This window comes from Argopecten irradians, chromosome 1 (genome assembly GCF_041381155.1).
Source record: "Argopecten irradians isolate NY chromosome 1, Ai_NY, whole genome shotgun sequence".
Classification (NCBI taxonomy): domain Eukaryota; kingdom Metazoa; phylum Mollusca; class Bivalvia; order Pectinida; family Pectinidae; genus Argopecten; species Argopecten irradians.
In genome coordinates, this window is record NC_091134.1 from 72,878,097 (window position 1) to 72,903,062 (window position 24,966).

Below are 24,966 nucleotides of genomic sequence, written 5' to 3' on the forward strand. Positions count from 1 at the left end.
TGATTGAAGATAATTCCGTTTTGTCCTTGAATCCCGATTATAATTTGAGGTATGCTTAATCATATATGATGCTGTGTAAAAGGTTTATTTCTGACACAATAAAAGACGTTGCCCAAATGTGTTAAAAAATAATAATAGGAGAGTTAAAATTTGCGACATTATGGAGTGGGACGACTGGTTCACCCGTTGTCAGTTTAATGTGACCGGGCGGGTGGTAGTTTCTGCGACTTGCTGCTTAGCGCTCAGCATTAGGGAGTGGGACGACTGGTTCAGAACTAAGTCAATATCTCTATTACTCAAAGTATATAACTTTTATTGTTATCAAATTATTCAAAAATGTTAGTTAAGATATTCATTAATAGATTATATATTGAAGAAAAAAAATCTAGCTAACAGTCTATATAAGCCATTATAAGTAGCACAAAATTAATAAAAAAAAATCACTGCGTCGCCTTATAGATATGTTGACCGTTAATTACGTCTTTCTATAATGTAAATGTCTTTCTATGAATCATTCCATGCTGAGTTCGGAAACTTAAAGAAACTCCTATGTCCTTCGGGAAACACGTTGAAAGTCAGCATGAGTTGGCGGTAAATATTATTCAACAATCATCGACGTTTCGTATGCCCGTGCCCTTCAGAGAACTGATTCCTCGGGTACCATTGTTTGGCATCAGTCAACAAAGTCGTAAAAACTACCCCTAGGGATGTTGAATATCGGGCCTTGACCTAGTCTGCTGTATTGATGAGCGACTGGGTGTCAAGTTAACTTGTAAATATAATGTATTACAGGAGTTTAATCAACACCAATGAAGCTACACTCCTTAGTAAACCCCACTCATGCTTGAACGTTTCTAACTTCAAAAGACTTCATCACATTACTCCAATGTATAGTAAAATACCATGTGTTGGCTGTCACTGTATAACGGGGCACAGCATTGTAGTCATTGAATAATTCACTGAAAAATCAAAGCAGCAAGTGATCGTTATCAAACTTAGCAATTAATTAGAAATACGATGGTATTGTTTACCAGAGTATATTGATGTAAAATGAAATGAACTTTTATGAATCAAATCATCACTATGTTCTATCATAATCCATCATTAAAGTCTCAGTTGCAAATCATATCATGTATAAATAGGCATGTTCAATAAAAAGCCCTATCCGGAAACTCAAGCCGCCATATCTTATACATATAGTTGTAATTGTAAACAGTGTTTTGAAATCTTAAAAGAACTGAATTATGTTGTAAAGCTATGGAATATTACCTTCAAAATTATTCTTAATTATTTTCTGAAACAAGCATTAAGATTAAAGATTATTGTTCTTGTCTCTTGAACTGGCTATAGGCCCCAACCTAAATCATACTATATTAAAAATAGTGGATACGTTACTTTGAATTACCCCGACCTAAGCCATACTGTATCAAATACAGTGAACAGCTTGTTAACAATTACCCCGACCTAAGCCATACTGTATCAAATACAGTGAACAGCTTGTTAACAATTACCCCGACCTAAGCCATACTGTATCAAATACAGTGAACAGCTTGTTAACAATTACCCCGACCTAAGCCATACTGTATCAAATACAGTGAACAGCTTGTTAACAATTACCTTGACCTAAGCCATACTGTATCAAATACAGTGAACAGCTTGTTAACATTACCCGACTAAGCCATACTGTATCAAATACAGTGAACAGCTTGTTAACAATTACCCCGACCTAAGCCATACTGTATCAAATACAGTGAACAGCTTGTTAACAATTACCCCGACCTAAGCCATACTGTATCAAATACAGTGAACAGCTTGTTAACAATTACCCCGACCTAAGCCATACTGTATCAAATACAGTGAACAGCTTGTTAACAATTACCCCGACCTAAGCCATACTGTATCAATACAGTGAACAGCTTGTTAACAATTACCCCGACCTAAGCCATACTGTATCAAATACAGTGAACAGCTTGTTAACAATTACCCCGACCTAAGCCATACTGTATCAAATACAGTGAACAGCTTGTTAACAATTACCCCGACCTAAGCCATACTGTATCAAATACAGTGAACAGCTTGTTAACAATTACCCCGACCTAAGCCATACTGTATCAAATACAGTGAACAGCTTGTTAACAATTACCCCGACCTAAGCCATACTGTATCAAATACAGTGAACAGCTTGTTAACAATTACCCCGACCTAAGCCATACTGTATCAAATACAGTGAACAGCTTGTTAACAATTACCCCGACCTAAGCCATACTGTATCAAATACAGTGAACAGCTTGTTAACAATTACCCCGACCTAAGCCATACTGTATCAAATACAGTGAACAGCTTGTTAACAATTACCCCGACCTAAGCCATACTGTATCAAATACAGTGAACAGCTTGTTAACAATTACCCCGACCTAAGCCATACTGTATCAAAATACAGTGAACAGCTTGTTAACAATTACCCCGACCTAAGCCATACTGTATCAAATACAGTGAACAGCTTGTTAACAATTACCCCGACCTAAGCCATACTGTATCAAATACAGTGAACAGCTTGTTAACAATTACCCCGACCTAAGCCATACTGTATCAAATACAGTGAACAGCTTGTTAACAATTACCCCGACCTAAGCCATACTGTATCAAATACAGTGAACAGCTTGTTAACAATTACCCCGACCTAAGCCATACTGTATCAAATACAGTGAACAGCTTGTTAACAATTACCCCGACCTAAGCCATACTGTATCAAATACAGTGAACAGCTTGTTAACAATTACCCCGACCTAAGCCATACTGTATCAAATACAGTGAACAGCTTGTTAACAATTACCCCGACCTAAGCCATACTGTATCAAATACAGTGAACAGCTTGTTAACAATTACCCCGACCTAAGCCATACTGTATCAAATACAGTGAACAGCTTGTTAACAATTACCCCGACCTAAGCCATACTGTATCAAATACAGTGAACAGCTTGTTAACAATTACCCCGACCTAAGCCATACTGTATCAAATACAGTGAACAGCTTGTTAACAATTACCCCGACCTAAGCCATACTGTATCAAATACAGTGAACAGCTTGTTAACAATTACCCCGACCTAAGCCATACTGTATCAAATACAGTGAACAGCTTGTTAACAATTACCCCGACCTAAGCCATACTGTATCAATACAGTGAACAGCTTGTTAACAATTACCCCGACCTAAGCCATACTGTATCAAATACAGTGAACAGCTTGTTAACAATTACCCCGACCTAAGCCATACTGTATCAAATACAGTGAACAGCTTGTTAACAATTACCCCGACCTAAGCCATACTGTATCAAATACAGTGAACAGCTTGTTAACAATTACCCCGACCTAAGCCATACTGTATCAAATACAGTGAACAGCTTGTTAACAATTACCCCGACCTAAGCCATACTGTATCAAATACAGTGAACAGCTTGTTAACAATTACCCCGACCTAAGCCATACTGTATCAAATACAGTGAACAGCTTGTTAACAATTACCCCGACCTAAGCCATACTGTATCAAATACAGTGAACAGCTTGTTAACAATTACCCCGACCTAAGCCATACTGTATCAAATACAGTGAACAGCTTGTTAACAATTACCCCGACCTAAGCCATACTGTATCAAATACAGTGAACAGCTTGTTAACAATTACCCCGACCTAAGCCATACTGTATCAAATACAGTGAACAGCTTGTTAACAATTACCCCGACCTAAGCCATACTGTATCAAATACAGTGAACAGCTTGTTAACAATTACCCCGACCTAAGCCATACTGTATCAAATACAGTGAACAGCTTGTTAACAATTACCCCGACCTAAGCCATACTGTATCAAATACAGTGAACAGCTTGTTAACAATTACCCCGACCTAAGCCATACTGTATCAAATACAGTGAACAGCTTGTTAACAATTACCCCGACCTAAGCCATACTGTATCAAATACAGTGAACAGCTTGTTAACAATTACCCCGACCTAAGCCATACTGTATCAAATACAGTGAACAGCTTGTTAACAATTACCCCGACCTAAGCCATACTGTATCAAATACAGTGAACAGCTTGTTAACAATTACCCCGACCTAAGCCATACTGTATCAAATACAGTGAACAGCTTGTTAACAATTACCCCGACCTAAGCCATACTGTATCAAATACAGTGAACAGCTTGTTAACAATTACCCCGACCTAAGCCATACTGTATTAAATACAGTGAACAGCTTGTTAACAATTACCCCGACCTAAGCCATACTGTATCAAATACAGTGAACAGCTTGTTAACAATTACCCCGACCTAAGCCATACTGTATCAAATACAGTGAACAGCTTGTTAACAATTACCCCGACCTAAAGCCATACTGTATCAAATACAGTGAACAGCTTGTTAACAATTACCCCGACCTAAGCCATACTGTATCAAATACAGTGAACAGCTTGTTAACAATTACCCCGACCTAAGCCATACTGTATCAAATACAGTGAACAGCTTGTTAACAATTACCCCGACCTAAGCCATACTGTATCAATACAGTGAACAGCTTGTTAACAATTACCCCGACCTAAGCCATACTGTATCAAATACAGTGAACAGCTTGTTAACAATTACCCCGACCTAAGCCATACTGTATTAAATACAGTGAACAGCTTGTTAACAATTACCCCGACCTAAAGCCATACTGTATCAAATACAGTGAACAGCTTGTTAACAATTACCCCGACCTAAGCCATACTGTATCAAATACAGTGAACAGCTTGTTAACAATTACCTTGACCTAAGCCATACTGTATCGAATACAGTGAACAGTTTGTTAACAATTACCCCGACCTAAGCCATACTGTATCGAATACAGTGAACAGCTTGTTAACAATTACCCCGACCTAAGCCATACTGTATCAAACACAGTGAACAGCTTGTTAACAATTACCCCGACCTAAGCCATACTGTATCAAATACAGTGAACAGCTTGTTAACAATTACCCCGACCTAAGCCATACTGTATCAAATACAGTGAACAGCTTGTTAACAATTACCCCGACCTAAGCCATACTGTATCAATACAGTGAACAGCTTGTTAACAATTACCCCGACCTAAGCCATACTGTATCAAATACAGTGAACAGCTTGTTAACAATTACCCCGACCTAAGCCATACTGTATCAAACACAGTGAACAGCTTGTTAACAATTACCCCGACCTAAGCCATACTGTATCAAATACAGTGAACAGCTTGTTAACAATTACCCCGACCTAAGCCATACTGTATCAAATACAGTGAACAGCTTGTTAACAATTACCCCGACCTAAGCCATACTGTATCAAATACAGTGAACAGCTTGTTAACAATTACCCCGACCTAAGCCATACTGTATTAAATACAGTGAACAGCTTGTTAACAATTACCCCGACCTAAGCCATACTGTATCAAATACAGTGAACAGCTTGTTAACAATTACCCCGACCTAAGCCATACTGTATCAAATACAGTGAACAGCTTGTTAACAATTACCCCGACCTAAGCCATACTGTATCAAATACAGTGAACAGCTTGTTAACAATTACCCCGACCTAAGCCATACTGTATCAAATACAGTGAACAGCTTGTTAACAATTACCCCGACCTAAGCCATACTGTATCAAATACAGTGAGCAGCTTGTTAACAATTACCCCGACCTAAGCCATACTGTATCAAATACAGTGAACAGCTTGTTAACAATTACCCCGACCTAAGCCATACTGTATCGAATACAGTGAACAGCTTGTTAACAATTACCCCGACCTAAGCCATACTGTATCGAATACAGTGAACAGCTTGTTAACAATTACCCCGACCTAAGCCATACTGTATCAAACACAGTGAACAGCTTGTTAACAATTACCCCGACCTAAGCCATACTGTATCAAACACAGTGAACAGCTTGTTAACAATTACCCCGACCTAAGCCATACTGTATCAATACAGTGAACAGCTTGTTAACAATTACCCCGACCTAAGCCATACTGTATCAAATACAGTGAACAGCTTGTTAACAATTACCCCGACCTAAGCCATACTGTATTAAACACAGTGAACAGCTTGTTAACAATTACCCCGACCTAAGCCATACTGTATCAAACACAGTGAACAGCTTGTTAACAATTACCCCGACCTAAGCCATACTGTATCAAATACAGTGAACAGCTTGTTAACAATTACCCCGACCTAAGCCATACTGTATCAAATACAGTGAACAGCTTGTTAACAATTACCCCGACCTTAATCATATTGTATTTAATATATTGAAAAGGTCGTTTTGAATTACCCCAACCTAAATCATATTGTGTTTAATATAGTGAAAACAGTTATGAATTACCAGACAAAATATGTATCACCAATTCCTAGAGTCCGTATAAGAATATGACGTAATACAAATGATGATGATGATTTAACACTGTGTAGCTACCCCAACACAGGTCTTTTCTACATTTGTGTATGCAGTGGGGCACTGATTGTTTTTAGACTGAACAGTGTAAAACAAGAAGTGCCGAAATGAAATCTAGATTTGAAAACTTGCATATCTGTGATTTCAATGTCTTGTGTATTAGCAGGTAAGGCTAGAACGCTGCTAGCTGTGCTGTTTTTATCAATTATAATTCGATTAACTTAAAAATACAAGTTTAACATTCTTACGGCACAAATGGAAAATCATAAAGATAAATGTCTCCTGCCATGTTAAGATTTGAATTATCAACATGAGTTGTGAGATCAGAGAGCCCGTCATGTTCGTGCATTACAGACAATCAGTGGGGGATCGCTACATTCACAGTAAGACGATTATATATACCACCAATCTTTGATAAGATGTATAATTCTCACAAACAAGAAACATCTTTCTTACATCTACCTTATGATACTCTTAGATATCCTGAATATTGAACTTTGTTGTATCATTTTCTAGTTTTGTTTCTGAAAGCCTTAGTGGAAGAAATGCTTTATTTGTGTCAATTAATTAATAACCGCACGTGATCGGGTTTAATGTATATGATTTATTTATTTGATTTTCTATAGAATATGCTTCATACATTACAAGACGCATATCAATGGTCGCGAAACACATTCCCCGTTAGTTATCAGTCCAAATGGACGTTACAGCTATTAGTCGATTTATATGACTTGGAAGGGACTAATATTTGCTCTCATCAAATTGCATCACTTACTCAGTTACAATGACGAACATGAAATATTACAAATAAATAGTGTTTGCTAACCTTAATCTTGAAAACATAACGGACAATACGGGATTTGATGTACAAGATTAACCTGGTCCATCTGAAAATGCTGTTTTCCCGTTTCAATTGTTGAAATCGGATTATATCCTTGGGCACCGAGACAGATGTTTTCGTATATTTGTCATAATTATCCACAAGAGATTCAACGAATCAGTGCATTTGAACCCAATTTGTTATATATTAATGACGTAGCATAAAAGTGCCAGGGGCGTACGACTAATTTGGTTACAGAGATGTATCAACTGGTGGTTGTGATGAACACGTATACCGTGACAGACCATAATAGTAGTGAAATAAAACACATGAATACACAGTTCTACATCGAACCACTTACGAGCGTACCTATTTATATCATAAAGTGCCTCATGTTTTTTGCTTTATTAAATCTCATACGAGAATCTCTCTTAAAAGGTTCAAACGTAGAAACATAGAATACTGTTTCAACATCGATCCACCCCAATCAAATGTACCTAGCAAGACTCCTTACTCCTTAGTCAAATAGACGTACTTGAGGATGGTCATACTTACCATTTTACAATATACACAGTTGTCAAAAGGATATAGCAGTGAAGACGAAAACACAGAGCAGGAAAGATAGAGATATAAACTGGGGTTTATATATATAACTACATAACATAAACATATCAACTTGGCAACGAGGACCCTGCAAAATAGCTCTAAATGGATCTTCGAAGGGAGCCCTTAATTTGTTAGACTTTAATCTTTTATCTGGATAAGCATCATTTAGCGAATGAATTGTCTATTGTAATTTTTTAGACCAGAAGTCAAGATGAGTAAAACCAAGTTTTGGTGTACTGTTTGGCTATATATTATTAATGGTTCCAGTTTTTGTATATATAAAACCCTAACATTACTGAATAATCCAGTATTTTGTTGTCTAATACCGCCTGTGGTGATAAGATTCCTGATAGCATACAGCAATCGTAGGATACATTTACTTTGATATAAAGGGTTAACAATCCAGATACAATTTCAGGCGTTCAATATCTATGTATTTATATAGGTAGGCTAGTGTTAATCCTAGCTGAAAGACATTCCTGATTGATCTGTTAATAGCTATCTTACCTAACTACTGTCGCCTTCTACTTGAGCTGTCACTGATACAAAGGGTTCAGCAGTGGTAACGGATAACCACTCAGCTAAAATGCTGTACATATGGAATAACCACTGAGCTATAGAGATGTACATAGATATAGAATAATCACTGAGATATAGAGATGTACATAAACAATGAATAAACACTGAGTAATAGAGATGTACATAGACATAGAATAACCACTGAGTAATAGAGATGTACATAGACATAGAATAACCACTGAGCTATAGAGATGTACATAGATATAGAATAACCACTGAGCTATAGAGATGTACATAGATATAGAATAACCACTGAGCTATAGAGATGTACATAGATATAGAATAACCACTGAGTAATAGAGATGTACATAGATATAGAATAACCACTGAGCTATAGAGATGTACATAGACATAGAATAACCACTGAGCTATAGAGATGTACATAGACATAGAATAACCACTGAGCTATAGAGATGTACATAGACATAGAATAACCACTGAGTAATAGAGATGTACATAGATATAGAATAACCACTGAGCTATAGAGATGTACATAGACATAGAATAACCACTGAGCTATAGAGATGTACATAGATATAGAATAACCACTGAGCTATAGAGATGTACATAGATATAGAATAACCACTGAGTAATATATAGAGATAGTACATGACATAGAATAACCACTGAGCTATAGAGATGTACATAGACATAGAATAACCACTGAGCTATAGAGATGTACATAGACATAGAATAACCACTGAGCTATAGAGATGTACATAGACATAGAATAACCACTGAGCTATAGAGATGTACATAGACATAGAATAACCACTGAGCTAATAGAGATGTACATAGACATAGAATAACCACTGAGTATAGAGATGTACATAGACATAGAATAACCACTGAGTATAGAGATGTACATAGACATAGAATAACCACTGAGTAATAGAGATGTACATAGACATAGAATAACCACTGAGCTATAGAGATGTACATAGACATAGAATAACCACTGAGCTAATAGAGATGTACATAGACATAGAATAACCACTGAGCTATAGAGATGTACATAGATATAGAAAACCACTGAGTAATAGATATAGTACATAGATATAGAGTACATAGAAAGAATAACCACTGAGTATAGAGATGTACATAGTTATAGAATAACCACTGAGCTATAGAGATGTACATAGATATAGAAAAACCACTGAGCTATAGAGATGTACATAGTTATAGAATAACCACTGAGCTAATAGAGATGTACATAGATATAGAATAACCACTGAGCTATAGAGATGTACATAGACATAGAATAACCACTGATATAGAGATTACATATATAATACCACTGAGCTATAGAGATGTACATAGACATAGAATAACCACTGAGCTATAGAGATGTACATAGATATAGAATAACCACTGAGCTATAGAGATTTACATAGACATAGAATAAACACTGAGCTATAGAGATGTACATAGACATAGAATAACCACTGAGCTATAGAGATGTACATAGATATAGAATAACCACTGAGCTATAGAGATTTACATAGACAATAGAATAAACACTGAGCTATAGAGATGTACATAGACATAGAATAACCACTGAGCTATAGAGATGTACATAGATATAGAATAACACTGAGCTATAGAGATGTACATAGATAGAATACTGAGTATAGAGATGTACATAGACATATGAATGAATAACACTGAGCTATAGAGATGTACATAGACAATAGAATAACCACTGAGCTATAGAGATGTACATAGACATAGAATAACCACTGAGCTATAGAGATGTACATAGACATAGAATAACCACTGAGCTATAGAGATGTACATAGACATAGAATAACCACTGAGCTATAGAGATGTACATAGACATAGAATAACCACTGAGCTATAGAGATGTACATAGACATAGAATAACCACTGAGCTATAGAGATGTACATAGACATAGAATAACCACTGAGCTATAGAGATGTACATAGACATAGAATAACCACTGAGCTATAGAGATGTACATAGACATAGAATAACCACTGAGCTATAGAGATGTACATAGATATAGAATAACCACTGAGCTATAGAGATGTACATAGATATAGAATAACCACTGAGCTATAGAGATGTACATAGATATAGAATAACCACTGAGCTATAGAGATGTACATAGATATAGAATAACCACTGAGCTATAGAGATGTACATAGATATAGAATAACCACTGAGTAATAGAGATGTACATAGACATAGAATAACCACTGAGTAATAGAGATGTACATAGATAGAATAACCACTGAGCTATAGAGATGTACATAGATATAGAATAACCACTGAGCTATAGAGATGTACATAGATATAGAATAACCACTGAGCTATAGAGATGTACATAGACATAGAATAACCACTGAGCTATAGAGATGTACATAGATATAGAATAACCACTGAGCTATAGAGATGTACATAGATATAGAATAACCACTATGAGCTAGTAGAGATAGAATACATAGATATAGAATATAATATCAACTGAGCTATAGAGAGATGTACATAGACATAGAATAACCACTGAGTAATAGAGATGTACATAGACATAGAATAACCACTGAGCTATAGAGATGTACATAGACATAGAATAACCACTGAGCTATAGAGATGTACATAGATATAGAATAACCACTGAGCTATAGAGATGTACATAGATATAGAATAACCACTGAGCTATAGAGATGTACATAGATATAGAATAACCACTGAGCTATAGAGATGTACATAGACATAGAATAACCACTGAGCTATAGAGATGTACATAGACATAGAATAACCACTGAGCTATAGAGATGTACATAGACATAGAATAACCACTGAGTAATAGAGATGTACATAGACATAGAATAACACGAGCTGAGTACATAGAATAGAATAACACGAGTAATAGAGATGTACATAGATATAGAATAACCACTGAGTTATAGAGATGTACATAGACATAGAATAACCACTGAGCTAATAGAGATGTACATAGATATAGAATAACCACTGAGCTATAGAGATGTACATAGCATAGAGAATAACCACTGAGCTATAGAGATGTACATAGATAGAATAACCACTGAGCAATAGAGATGTACATAGACATAGAATAACCACTGAGTAATAGAGATGTACATAGACATAGAATAACCACTGAGTTATAGAGATGTACATAGACATAGAATAACCACTCGGCTATAGAGATGTACATAGAATAGAAATAACCACTGAGCATATACCTGGTATAGAGATGTACATAGACATAGAATAACCACTGAGAATAGAGATGTACATAGATATAGAATAACCACTGAGTATATAGAGATGTACATAGATATAGAATAACCACTGAGTAATAGAGATGTACATAGATATAGAATAACCACTGAGCTATAGAGATGTACATAGATATAGAATAACCACTGAGTAATAGAGATGTACATAGATATAGAATAACCACTGAGAAATAGAGATGTACATAGACATAGAATAACCACTGAGCTATAGAGATGTACATAGATATAGAATAACCACTGAGCTATAGAGATGTACATAGATATAGAATAACCACTGAGCTATAGAGATGTACATAGATATAGAATAACCACTGAGCTATAGAGATGTACATAGATATAGAATAACCACTGAGCTATAGAGATGTACATAGATATAGAATAACCACTGAGCTATAGAGATGTACATAGATATAGAATAACCACTGAGCTATAGAGATGTACATAGATATAGAATAACCACTGAGCTATAGAGATGTACATAGATATAGAATAACCACTGAGCTTTAGAGATGTACATAGATATAGAATAACCACTGAGCTATAGAGATGTACATAGATATAGAATAACCACTGAGCTATAGAGATGTACATAGATATAGAATAACCACTGAGCTATAGAGATGTACATAGACATAGAATAACCACTGAGCTATAGAGATGTACATAGATATAGAATAATAACTACTGAGCTATAGAGATGTACATAGATATAGAATAACCACTGAGCTATAGAGATGTACATAGATATAGAATAACCACTGAGCTATAGAGATGTACATAGATATAGAATAACCACTGAGCTATAGAGATGTACATAGATATATAGAATAACCACTGAGCTATAGAGATGTACATAGATATAGAATAACCACTGAGCTATAGAGATGTACATAGATATAGAATAACCACTGAGCTATAAGGAGATAGTACTATAGAGATATAGAATAGAATAACCACTGAGCTATAGAGATGTACATAGATATAGAATAACCACTGAGCTATAGAGATGTACATAGACATAGAATAACCACTGAGCTTTAGAGATGTACATAGACATAGAATAACCACTGAGCTATAGAGATGTACATAGATATAGAATAACCACTGAGCTATAGAGATGTACATAGATATAGAATAACCACTGAGCTATAGAGATGTACATAGATATAGAATAACCACTGAGTTATAGAGATGTACATAGACATAGAATAACCACTGAGCTATAGAGATGTACATAGATATAGAATAACACTGATATAAGATGTACAATATAGAATAACCACTGAGCTATAGAGATGTACATAGATATAGAATAACCACTGAGTTATAGAGATGTACATAGATATAGAATAACCACTGAGCTATAGAGATGTACATAGACATAGAATAACCACTGAGCTATAGAGATGTACATAGATATAGAATAACCACTGAGTAATAGAGATGTACATAGATATAGAATAACCACTGAGCTATAGAGATGTACATAGATATAGAATAACCACTGAGTTATAGAGATGTACATAGACAAAGAATAACCACTGAGCTATAGAGATGTACATAGACATAGAATAACCACTGAGTTATAGAGATGTACATAGACATAGAATAACCACTGAGCTATAGAGATGTACATAGACATAGAATAACCACTGAGCTATAGAGATGTACATAGATATAGAATAACCACTGAGCTATAGAGATGTACATAGATATAGAATAACCACTGAGCTATAGAGATGTACATAGACATAGAATAACCACTGAGCTATAGAGATGTACATAGATATAGAATAACCACTGAGCTATAGAGATGTACATAGATATAGAATAACCACTGAGCTATAGAGATGTACATAGACATAGAATAACCACTGAGTTATAGAGATGTACATAGACATAGAATAACCACTGAGCTATAGAGATGTACATAGACATAGAATAACCACTGAGTAATAGAGATGTACATAGACATAGAATAACCACTGAGCTATAGAGATGTACATAGATATAGAATAACCACTGAGCTATAGAGATGTACATAGACAAAGAATAACCACTGAGCTATAGAGATGTACATAGATATAGAATAACCACTGAGCTATAGAGATGTACATAGATATAGAATAACCACTGAGCTATAGAGATGTACATAGATATAGAATAACCACTGAGCTATAGAGATGTACATAGACATAGAATAACCACTGAGCTATAGAGATGTACATAGATATAGAATAACCACTGAGCTATAGAGATGTACATAGATATAGAATAACCACTGAGTTATAGAGATGTACATAGACATAGAATAACCACTGAGTTATAGAGATGTACATAGATATAGAATAACCACTGAGCTATAGAGATGTACATAGACATAGAATAACCACTGAGCTAATAGAGATGTACATAGATATAGAATAACCACTGAGCTATAGAGATGTACATAGATAGAAATAACCACTGAGCTATAGAGATGTACATAGATATAGAATAACCACTGAGCTATAGAGATGTACATAGACATAGAATAACCACTGAGCTTATAGAGATGTACATAGATATAGAATAACCACTGAGCTATAGAGATGTACATAGCATAGAATAACCACTGAGCTATAGAGATGTACATAGACATAAGAAAAACCACTGAGCTATAGAGATGTACATAGATATAGAATAACCACTGAGAATAGAGATGTACATAGAGATAGAATAACCACATAGAGATGTACATAGAATAGAATAACCACTGAGTTATAGAGATGTACATAGATTATAGAATAACCACTGTACAAAGATACTTACTATCTAGAGACTTTACGTTACGCTGAATATTGAGATCTAAAGAGATATATGGTTTGTAAGAGACCTTATGGTATCTGTGGAAATTGGTAATTCTACTCAGATATACATTTATAAGAGACCCAGTTGTATCTGGATATTGGTATCCTACAGACATAGCGGTTGTAAGAGAACCACAGTTGTAGCTGTAGATATTGTGTATCCTACAGAACAAATTTTGTAATGACCAGTGTGTAGTATCTGGATATTTGGACATGAGAAACAAAAACCAGACATACGATGTACATTTGCAAGTGTGTACCAGTGACTATCAGATATAGAGATCTACAGACATACGTTTGGTATAAGGACCCAGTGGTATCTGGATATTGGTATCCTACAGACATCGTCTTTGTAAAGGACCAGTGGTTTATCTATTGCGTAGTGATATTGGTAAAGACCCTACATATTGGGACAATAGTTTGTAAGGACCCAGTGCGTATCTGGATATTGGTATCCTACAGACATACGTTTGTAAAGTACCAAGGATCCAGTGGTATCTGGTGAATATTGGTATCCTACAGACAAAACGTTTGTTAAGGGACCCCAGTGGTATCTGGATATTTGGTATCCTATAGACATAAAGTTTGTAAGGATCTGGGATATTGCTTCCTTCAGGACATTGTATAGGATCAGTGGTATTCTAGGTTGTATCTTACAGACCGGTTTGTAATGACCCTGTGATATCTGGATATTATCCTACAGACAATACGATTTTGAATGAACCCAGTGGTATCTGGATATTGGTATCCTACAGACAAAAGTTTGTAAGGGACCCAGTGGTATCTGGATATTGGTTTCCTACAGACATAAGGTTTGTAAGGACCCAGTGGTATCTGGATATTGGTATCAATTCAGACATACGTTTAGTTAAGGGACCCAGTGGTATCTGGATATTGGAATCCTACAGACATACGTTTGTAAGGACCCAGTGGTATCTGGATATATTGGTATCCTACAGACAAAACGTTTTTTGTAAGGACCCAGTGGTATCTGGATATTGGTATCTCTACAGACAAATAGTTTGTAAGGACCCAGTGGTTATCTGGATATTGGTATCCTTCAGACATGTGGTTTGTAAGGACCCAGTTGTATATCTGGATATTGGTATCGCTACAGAACATACGTTTGTAAGGAACCTCATTGTTATGTGGATATATGGTATCTAACGAGAATGTAAAGACCCACAGTGGTATCTGGTTATTGGTATCTCTTACAGACATTCGTTTGTAAGGATCCCAGTGTTGATCTGGATATTGGTTAATCCTACAGACAAACGTTTGTAAGGAACCAGTGGTATTGGATATTGGTTATCCTTACAGAAATACGTTTTGTCAAGACCCAGTGTTATCTGGATATTGGTATCCTACAGACATACGTTTGTAAGGACCCAGTGGTATTTTATCTGGATATTGGTATCCTACAGACATACGTTTGTAAGGACCCAGTGGTATCTGGATATTGGTTATCCTACAGACACACGTTTGTAAGGACCCAGTGTTATCTGGGATTATTGGTATCCTACAGACATACGTTTGTAAGGACCCAGTGGTATCTGGATATTGGTATCCTACAGATTTACGTTTTGTAAGGACCCAGTGTTATCTGGATATTGGTATCCTACAGACATAAGTTTGTAAGGACCCATGTGGTATCTGGATATTGGTATCCTACAGACACGCACGTTTGTAAGGACCCAGTGGTATCTGGATATTGGTATCCTACAGGACATAGGTTTGTAAGGACCCAGTGATAGCTGGATATTGGTATCCTACAGACATAAGTTTGTAAGGACCCATTTGGTATCTGGATATTGGTATCCTACAGACATACGTTTGTAAGGAGTGTTCCAGTGGTATCTGGATATTGGTAAGGTACCCTGGTACAGATTGTAACCGTTTTTGTAAGGACCCAGTGGTATCTGGATATTGGTATCCTACAGACAAAAGTATGTTTGTTAAGGATCCCAGTGGTATCTGGATATTGGTATCCTACAGACAGACAAAGTTTGTCTAAGGACCCAGTGTTATCTGGATATTGGTATCCTACAGACGACATACGTTTGTAGTTGGACCCAGTGGTATCTGGATATTGGTATCCTACAGACATACGTTTGTAATGACGTATTGTATTGGATCCTACCATACATTTGTATCTGGTGTGTATCTGGATTTGGTATCCTATACAGATATACGTTTGTAAGGACCCATTGGTTATCTGGATATTGGTATCCTACAGACATAGTTTGTAAGGAACCCGATAGTGGTATCTGGATATTTGGTATCTGCGTATATCAAACTACATGACATATCTGGATTTGTATTCAAGGACTAAAGACCTATAAAGACCAAGTTATCTGGATATTGGTATCCTACAGACATACGTTTGTAAGGACCCAGTGTTTATCTGGATATTGGTATCCTACAGACATACGTTTGTAGTAAGGGACCCCAGTGGTATATCTGGATATTGGTATCCTACAGACATACGTTTGTAAGGACCCAGTGGTATCTGGATATTGGTATCCTACAGACAAACGTTTGTAAGGACCCAGTGGTATCTGGATATTGGTATCCTACAGACATACGTTTGTAAGGACCCAGTGGTATCTGGATATTGGTATCCTACAGACATACGTTTGTAAGGACCCAGTGGTATCTGGATATTGGTATCCTACAGACAAACGTTTGTAAAGACCCAGTGGTATCTGGATATTGGTTTCCTACAGACATACGTTTTGTAATGACCCAGTGATATCTGGATATTGGTATCCTACAGACATACGTTTGTAAGGACCCATTGTTATCTGGATATTGGTATCCTACAGACATACGTTTGTTAAGGACCCAAGTGGTATCTGGATATTGGTATCCTTCAGACATAGGTTTGTAAGGACCCAGTGGTATCTGGATATTGGTATCCTACAGACATACGTTTGTATGGACCCAGTGGTATCTGGATATTGGTATCCTACAGACATACGTTTGTAAGGACCCAGTGGTATCTGGATATTGGTATCCTACAGACAAAACGTTTGTAAGGACCCAGTTGTTATCTGGATATTGGTATCCTTCAGACATAGGTTTGTAAGGACCCAGTGGTATCTGGATGTTGGTTCCTACAGACATACGTTTTGTAAGGACCCAGTGGTATCTGGATATTGGTATCCTACAGACAAACGTTTGTAAGGACCCAGTGGTATCTGGATATTGGTATCCTACAGACAAGGTTTGATATTGGATCCCAGTTTGTAATAGACCTGGATATTGGATAATTGGTATTATCAGGTATCCTACAGACATACGTTTGTAAAGGACCCAGTGGTATCTGGATATTGGTATCCTACAGACATACGTTTGTAAGGACCCAGTGGTATCTGGATATTGGTATCCTACAGACATACATTTATAAGACCAAGTGGTATCTGGATATTGGTATCCTACAGACATACGTTTGTAAAGACCCAGTTTTATCTGGATATTGGTATCCTACAGACAAATTTTGTAAGGACCCAGTTGTTATCTGGATATTGGTTTCCTGCAGACATACGTTTTGTAAAGACCCAGTGGTATCTGGATATTGGTATCCTACAGACATACGTTTGTAAAGACCCAGTGTTATCTGGATATTGGTATCCTACAGACATACGTTTGTAAAGACCCAGTGTTATCTGGATATTGGTATCCTACAGACATACGTTTGTAAAGACCCAGTGGTATCTGGATATTGGTATCCTACAGATATACGTTTGTAAGGACCCATTGTTATCTGGATATTGGTATCCTACAGACATACGTTTGTAAGGACCCAGTGGTATCTGGATATTGGTATCCTACAGACATACGTTTGTAAAGACCCAGTGGTATCTGGATATTGGTATCCTACAGACATACGTTTGTAAGGACCCAGTGGTATCTGGATATTGGTATCCTACAGACATACGTTTGTAAAGACCCAGTGGTATCTGGATATTGGTATCCTACAGACATACGTTTGTAAAGACCCAGTGGTATCTGGATATTGGTATCCTACAGACATACGTTTGTAAGGACCCAGTGTTATCTGGATATTGGTATCAATACAGACATACGTTTGTAAGGACCCAGTGTTATCTGGATATTGGTATCATTACAGACAAACGTTTGTAAGGACCCAGTGGTATCTGGATATTGGTATCCTACAGACATACGTTTGTAAGGACCCAGTGGTATCTGGATATTGGTATCCTACAGACATACGTTTGTAAGGACCCAGTGGTATCTGGATATTGGTATCCTACAGACATACGTTTGTAAGGACCCAGTGGTATCTGGATATTGGTATCCTACAGACATACGTTTGTAAGGACCCAGTGGTATCTGGATATTGGTATCCTACAGACATACGTTTGTAAAGACCCAGTGTTATCTGGATATTGGTATCCTACAGATATACGTTTGTAAGGACCCAGTGTTATCTGGATATTGGTATCCTACAGACATACGTTTGTAAAGACCCAGTGTTATCTGGATATTGGTATCCTACAGACATACGTTTGTAAGGACCCAGTGGTATCTGGATATTGGTATCCTACAGACATACGTTTGTAAGGACCCAGTGGTATCTGGATATTGGTATCCTACAGACAAAAGTTTGTAAGGACCCAGTGGTATCTGGATATTGGTATCCTACAGACATACGTTTGTAAGGACCCAGTGGTATCTGGATATTGGTATCCTACAGACATACGTTTGTAAAGACCCAGTGGTATCTGGATATTGGTATCCTACAGACATACGTTTGTAATGACCCAGTGGTTATCTGGATATTGGTATCCTACAGACAAAAATTTGTAAGGACCCAGTGGTATCTGGATATTGGTATCCTACAGACAAAAGTTTGTAAGGACCCAGTGGTATCAGTGTTATCTGGATATTGGTATCCTACAGACATACGTTTGTAAGGACCCAGTGGTATCTGGATATTGGTATCCTACAGACATACGTTTGTAAGGACCCAGTGGTATCTGGATATTGGTATCCTACAGACATACGTTTGTAAAGACCCAGTGTTATCTGGATATTGGTATCCTACAGACATACGTTTATAAATACGTTTGTAAAGACCCAGTGTTATCTGGATATTGGTATCCTACAGACATACGTTTGTAAGGACCCAGTGGTATCTGGATATTGGTATCCTACAGACATACGTTTGTAAGGACCCAGTGTTATCTGGATATTGGTATCCTACAGACATACGTTTGTAAGGACCCAGTGTTATCTGGATATTGGTATCCTACAGATATACGTTTGTAAGGACCAAGTGTTATCTGGATATTGGTATCCTACAGACATACGTTTGTAAGGACCCATTGTTATCTGGATATTGGTATCCTACAGACATACGTTTGTAAGGACCCAGTGGTATCTGGATATTGGTATCCTACAGACATACGTTTGTAAAGACCCAGTGGTATCTGGATATTGGTATCCTACAGACATACGTTTGTAATGACCCAGTGTTATCTGGATATTGGTATCCTACAGACATACGTTTGTAAGGACCCATTGTTATCTGGATATTGGTATCCTACAGACATACGTTTGTAAGGACCCAGTGGTATCTGGATATTGGTATCCTACAGACATACGTTTGTAAGGACCCAGTGTTATCTGGATATTGGTATCCTACAGACATACGTTTGTAAGGACCCAGTGGTATCTGGATATTGGTATCCTACAGACATACGTTTGTAAGGACCCAGTGTTATCTGGATATTGGTATCCTACAGATATACGTTTGTAAGGACCCAGTGTTATCTGGATATTGGTATCCTACAGACATACGTTTGTAAAGACCCAGTGTTATCTGGATATTGGTATCCTACAGACATACGTTTGTAAGGACCCAGTGTTATCTGGATATTGGTATCCTACAGATATACGTTTGTAAGGACCCAGTGTTATCTGGATATTGGTATCCTACAGACATACGTTTGTAAAGACCCAGTGTTATCTGGATATTGGTATCCTACAGACATACGTTTGTAAGGACCCAGTGGTATCTGGATATTGGTATCCTACAGACAAAAGTTTGTAAGGACCCAGTGTTATCTGGATATTGGTATCCTACAGACATACGTTTGTAAAGACCCAGTGTTATCTGGATATTGGTATCCTACAGACATACGTTTGTAAAGACCCAGTGGTATCTGGATATTGGTATCCTACAGACATACGTTTGTAAGGACCCAGTGGTATCTGGATATTGGTATCCTACAGACATACGTTTGTAAAGACCCAGTGGTATCTGGATATTGGTATCCTACAGACATACGTTTGTAAGGACCCAGTGGTATCTGGATATTGGTATCCTACAGACATACGTTTGTAAGGACCCAGTGGTATCTGGATATTGGTATCCTACAGACATACGTTTGTAAGGACCCATTGTTATATCTGGATATTGGTATCCTACAGACATACGTTTGTAAGGACCCATTGTTATCTGGATATTGGTATCCTACAGACATACGTTTGTAAGGACCCAGTGTTATCTGGATATTGGTATCCTACAGACATACGTTTGTAAGGACCCAGTGTTATCTGGATATTGGTATCCTACAGACATACGTTTGTAAGGACCCAGTGGTATCTGGATATTGGTATCCTACAGACATATACGTTTGTAAGGACCCAGTGTTATCTGGATATTGGTATCCTACAGACAATACGTTTGTAAGGACCCAGTGTTATCTGGATATTGGTATCCTACAGACATACGTTTGTAAAGACCCAGTGTTATCTGGATATTGGTATCCTACAGACATACGTTTGTAAAGACCCAGTGTTATCTGGATATTGGTATCCTACAGATATACGTTTGTAAAGACCCATTGTTATCTGGATATTGGTATCCTACAGATATACGTTTATAAAGACCAAGTGGTATCTGGATATTGGTATCCTACAGACATACGTTTGTAAGGACCCAGTGGTATCTGGATATTTGGTATCCTACAGACATACGTTTGTAAAGACCCAGTGTTATCTGGATATTGGTATCCTACAGACATACGTTTGTAAGGACCCATTGTTATCTGGATATTGGTATCCTACAGACATACGTTTGTAAGGACCCAGTGTTATCTGGATATTGGTATCCTACAGACTAGGTTTGTAAAGACCCATATCCTACAGACAAACGTTTGTAAGGACCCAGTGGTATCTGGATATTGGTATCCTACAGACATACGTTTGTAAAGACCCAGTGGTATCTGGATATTGGTATCCTACAGACATACGTTTGTAAAGACCCAGTGGTATCTGGATATTGGTATCCTACAGACATACGTTTGTAAGGACCCAGTGATTATCTGGATATTGGTATCCTACAGACATACGTTTGTAAGGACCCAGTGGTGATCTGGATATTGGTATCCTACAGACATACGTTTGTAAGGACCCAGTGTTATCTGGATATTGGTATCCTACAGACATACGTTTGTTTTAGGACCCAGTGGTATCTGGATATTGGTATCCTACAGATATACGTTTGTAAAGGACCCAGTGCTTATCGGTTTGTACAGACATACCGTTTCTAAAGTACCCAGTGTTATGTCTGGAGTATTGGGTCATCCTACAAGATATCCTACGTTTGTAAGGACCCAGTGGTATCTGGATATTGGTATCCTACAGACATACGTTTGTAAAGACCCAGTGGTATCTGGATATTGGTATCCTACAGACATACGTTTGTAAAGACCCAGTGTTATCTGGATATTGGTATCCTACAGACATACGTTTGTAAGGACCCAGTGTTATCTGGATATTGGTATCCTACAGACAAAAGTTTGTAAGGACCCAGTGTTATCTGGATATTGGTATCCTACAGACATACGTTTGTAAAGACCCAGTGTTATCTGGATATTGGTATCCTACAGACATACGTTTGTAAGGACCCAGTGTATCTGGATATTGGTATCAGAACCTACAGACATAACGTTTGTAAGGACCCAGTGTTATCTGAGATATTGGCTATATCGCTACAGACATACGTTTGTAAAGGACCCAGTTGTTATCTGGATATTGGTATCCTACAGACATACGTTTGTAAAGACCCTAGTGGTATCTGGATATTGGTATCCTACAGACATACGTTTGTAAGGACCCAGTGGTATCTGGATATTGGTATCCTACAGACATACGTTTGTAAAGACCCAGTGTTATCTGGATATTGGTATCCTACAGACATACGTTTGTAAGGACCCAGTGGTATCCTGGATATTGGTATCCTACAGACAAACGTTTGTAAGGACCCAGTGGTATCTGGATATTGGTATCCTACAGATATACGTTTGTAAAGGACCCAATGTGTTATCTGGATATTGGTATCCTACAGACATACGTTTGTCAAAGGACCTAGTGGTATCTGGATATTGGTATCCTACAGATATACGTTTGTAAGGACCCATTGTTATCTGGATATTGGTATCCTACAGACATACGTTTGTAAAGACCTAGTGGTATCTGGATATTGGTATCCTACAGACATACGTTTGTAAAGACCCAGTGTTATCTGGATATTGGTATCCTACAGACATACGTTTGTAAGGACCCAGTGTTATCTGGATATTGGTATCCTACAGACATACGTTTGTAAAGACCCAGTGGTATCTGGATATTGGTATCCTACAGACATACGTTTGTAAGGGACCCATTGCGTAACCTGGTATCTGGATATTGGTATCCTACAGACATACGTTTGTAAGGACCCCAGTGGTATCTGGATATTGGTATCCTACAGACATACCGTTTTGTAAAGACCCAGTGGTTATCTGGATATTGGTATCCTACAGACATACGTTTGTAAAGGACCCAGTGTTATCTGGATATTGGTATCCTACAGACATACGTTTGTAAAGACCCAGTGGTATCTGGATATTGGTATCCTACAGACATACGTTTGTAAGGACCCAGTGTTATCTGGATATTGGTATCCTACAGACATACGTTTGTAAGGACCCAGTGTTATCTGGATATTGGTATCCTACAGACATACGTTTGTAAAGACCCAGTGTTATCTGGATATTGGTATCCTACAGACAAACGTTTGTAAGGACCCAGTGGTATCTGGATATTGGTATCCTACAGACATAACGTTTGTTAAGGACCCAGTGGTATCTGGATATTTGGTTTCCTACAGATATACGTTTGTAAAGGACCCAGTGTTATCTGGATATTGGTTATCCTACAGACATACGTTTGTAAGGACCCAGTGGTTATCTGGATATTGGTATCCAACAGACATAACGTTATTGGTAACGGTTTACCCAGTGTTATCTGGATATTGGTATCCTACAGATATACGTTTGTAAAGACCCAGTGTTATCTGGATATTGGTATCCTACAGACATACGTTTGTAAGGACCCAGTGTTATCTGGATATTGGTATCCTACAGACATACGTTTGTAAGGACCCAGTGTTATCTGGATATTGGTATCCTACAGACATACGTTTGTAAGGACCCAGTGGTATCTGGATATTGGTATCCTACAGACATACGATTGTAAAGACCTAGTGGTATCTGGATATTGGTATCCTACAGATATACGTTTGTAAGGACCCAATGTTATCTGGATATTGGTATCCTACAGACATACGTTTGTAAAGACCCAGTGGTATCTGGATATTGGTATCCTACAGACATACGTTTGTAAAGACCCAGTGTTATCTGGATATTGGTATCCTACAGGACAAACGTTTGTAAAGACCCAGTGGTATTATCTGGATATTGGTATCCTACAGACATACGTTTGTAAGGACCCAGTGTTATCTGGATATTGGTATCCTACAGACATACGTTTGTAAAGGACCCAGTGGTATCTGGATATTGGTATCCTACAGATTGGAGTTTGTAAAGACCCAAGTGGTATTGGATATTGGTATCCTACAGATATTACGTTTGTAAGGACCCAGTGGTATCTGGATATTGGTATCCTACAGACATACGTTTTGTAAGGACCCAGTGATATCTGGATATTGGTATCCTACAGACATATAGTTTGTAAGGACCCAGTGTTATCTGGATATTGGTATCCTACAGACATACGTTTGTAAGGACCCAGTGTTAATGTGGATCTAAGACATATTGGTATCCTACAGTGATAATACGTATTGGATTTGTAAGGACCCAATGTTATCTGATATTGGTATCCTACAGATAAAGGTTTGTAAGGACCCAGTGGTATCTGGATATTGGTATCCTACAGGTATACACGTTTGTAAGGTATTGGTGTTTATCTGGATATTGGTAGTCCTACAGACATACGTTTGTAAGGACCCAGTGTTATCTGGATATTGGGTATCCTACAGACATACGTTTGTAAGGACCCA

General features: G+C 37.4%; 1 protein-coding gene across 2 annotated transcripts in view; it reads left to right on the forward strand.

Annotated features, from left to right (window-relative positions):
• LOC138307579 (pyrokinin-1 receptor-like) overlaps positions 1-24,966 on the forward strand; it is a 252,341-nt gene that overhangs the window by 119,056 nt on the left and 108,319 nt on the right. The window lies entirely within an intron of this gene.